The 2,500-nt window shown below is 45.2% G+C and overlaps 1 protein-coding gene across 1 annotated transcript in view; it reads left to right on the top strand.

Annotated features, from left to right (window-relative positions):
* Positions 1–2,500, top strand: part of chd7 (chromodomain helicase DNA binding protein 7) — a 40,349-nt gene that overhangs the window by 22,621 nt on the left and 15,228 nt on the right. The gene's annotated exons all lie outside the window — the stretch shown is intronic.

The following is a 2,500-nucleotide window of genomic DNA, read 5'->3' as shown; positions in this document are numbered from 1 at the left end:
ATAATATAATAAAGAAGAAAAAAAAAGCATAGAAGAAATAATAAATCTCTAACACACTCACACACACCATCCACCATGCCTGAGCAGCAGCATTAGTAAGGTTAACACTCTCACACACACACACACAGTGGTGGGATGGTCTGAGTAGTAGTAGTAGTAGTAGTAGTAGTAGTAGTAGTAATAGTAGTAGTAGTAGTAGTAGTAGTAGTGGGATGGTCTGGTCTGAGTAGTAGTAGTAGTAGTAGTGGGATGGTCTGAGTAGTAGTAGTAGTAGTAGTAGTGGGATGGTCTGAGTAGTAGTAGTAGTAGTAGTAGTGGGATGGTCTGAGTAGTAGTAGTAGTAGTAGTAGTAGTGGGATGGTCTGAGTAGTAGTAGTAGTAGTAGTAGTGGGATGGTCTGAGTAGTAGTAGTAGTAGTAGTGGGATGGTCTGAGTAGTAGTAGTAGTAGTAGTAGTAGTAGTGGGATGGTCTTAGTAGTAGTAGTAGTAGTGGGATGGTCTGAGTAGTAGTAGTAGTAGTAGTGGGATGGTCTGAGTAGTAGTAGTAGTAGTAGTAGTAGTGGGATGGTCTGAGTAGTAGTAGTAGTAGTGGGATGGTCTGAGTAGTAGTAGTAGTAGTAGTAGTGGGATGGTCTGAGTAGTAGTAGTAGTAGTGGGATGGTCTGAGTAGTAGTAGTAGTAGTGGGATGGTCTGAGTAGTAGTAGTAGTAGTAGTAGTGGGATGGTCTGAGTAGTAGTAGTAGTAGTGGGATGGTCTGAGTAGTAGTAGTAGTAGTAGTAGTGGGATGGTCTGAGTAGTAGTAGTAGTAGTAGTAGTGGGATGGTCTGAGTAGTAGTAGTAGTAGTGGGATGGTCTGAGTAGTAGTAGTAGTAGTAGTAGTGGTAGTGGGATGGTCTGAGTAGTAGTAGTAGTAGTAGTAGTGGGATGGTCTGAGTAGTAGTAGTAGTAGTAGTAGTGGGATGGTCTGAGTAGTAGTAGTAGTAGTAGTGGGATGGTCTGAGTAGTAGTAGTAGTAGTAGTGGGATGGTCTGAGTAGTAGTAGTAGTAGTAGTAGTAGTGGGATGGTCTGAGTAGTAGTAGTAGTGGGATGGTCTGAGTAGTAGTAGTAGTAGTAGTGGGATGGTCTGAGTAGTAGTAGTAGTAGTAGTAGTGGTAGTGGGATGGTCTGAGTAGTAGTAGTAGTAGTAGTAGTAGTAGTAGTAGTAGTGGGATGGTCTGAGTAGTAGTAGTAGTGGTAGTGGGATGGTCTGAGTAGTAGTAGTAGTAGTAGTAGTAGTGGGATGGTCTGAGTAGTAGTAGTAGTGGTAGTGGGATGGTCTGAGTAGTAGTAGTAGTAGTGGGATGGTCTGAGTAGTAGTAGTAGTAGTAGTGGGATGGTCTGAGTAGTAGTAGTAGTAGTAGTGGGATGGTCTGAGTAGTAGTAGTAGTAGTAGTAGTAGTAGGATGGTCTGAGTAGTAGTAGTAGTAGTAGTGGGATGGTCTGAGTAGTAGTAGTAGTAGTAGTAGTAGTGGGATGGTCTGGTCTGAGTAGTAGTAGTAGTAGTAGTAGTAGTGGGATTGTCTGGTCTGAGTAGTAGTAGTAGTGGGATGGTCTGGTCTTAGTAGTAGTAGTAGTGGGATGGTCTGGTCTGAGTAGTAGTAGTAGTGGGATGGTCTGGTCTGAGTAGTAGTAGTAGTAGTAGTAGTAGTGGGATGGTCTGAGTAGTAGTAGTAGTGGGATGGTCTGAGTAGTAGTAGTAGTAGTAGTGGGATGGTCTGAGTAGTAGTAGTAGTAGTAGTGGGATGGTCTGAGTAGTAGTAGTAGTAGTAGTAGTAGTGGGATGGTCTGAGTAGTAGTAGTAGTGGGATGGTCTGAGTAGTAGTAGTAGTAGTGGGATGGTCTGAGTAGTAGTAGTAGTAGTGGTAGTGGGATGGTCTGAGTAGTAGTAGTAGTAGTAGTAGTAGTAGTGGGATGGTCTGAGTAGTAGTAGTAGTAGTAGTAGTGGGATGGTCTGGTCTGAGTAGTAGTAGTAGTAGTAGTAGTGGGATGGTCTGGTCTGAGTAGTAGTAGTAGTAGTGGGATGGTCTGAGCAGTAGTAGTAGTAGTAGTAGTAGTAGTGGGGTTGTTATTCTCTATCGTCTGGTCTGAGCCCTGAGGCTGTAGGGCGAATTACAGCCTTCTCATCTGAGTCCTCCCTCCCCCTCCTCCCTCCCCCTCCTCCTCTGACACTCCCATTGACTCCCTACCTGTCACTGGCCCAAAAAGTGTGTGTGTGTCCGGGTGTCAGTTCTGTGCGTGCCACCCAGGCAGGGTTAGTGTGTGTGTCTCTGTGTATGTGTGTCTCTCTCTCTGTCTGTGTGTGCCCGGATGTCAGTTCTGTGCGTGCCACCCAGGCAGGGTTAGTGTGTGTGTCACCCAGGGTTAGTGTGTGTGTCAGTTGTCAGTGTTTAGAGCGGGTCGTGGGCTGCCGTCACGCCTGGGCGGGTCTCTAGGTCATGCGTGTTAGTGATGATGTCGCT

This window comes from Argentina silus, assembly GCF_951799395.1.
Source record: "Argentina silus genome assembly, chromosome: 22".
Lineage (NCBI taxonomy): Eukaryota > Metazoa > Chordata > Actinopteri > Argentiniformes > Argentinidae > Argentina > Argentina silus.
Note: the sequence above shows the minus strand (reverse complement) of the source record. Positions and strands in the feature narration are given on the sequence as shown.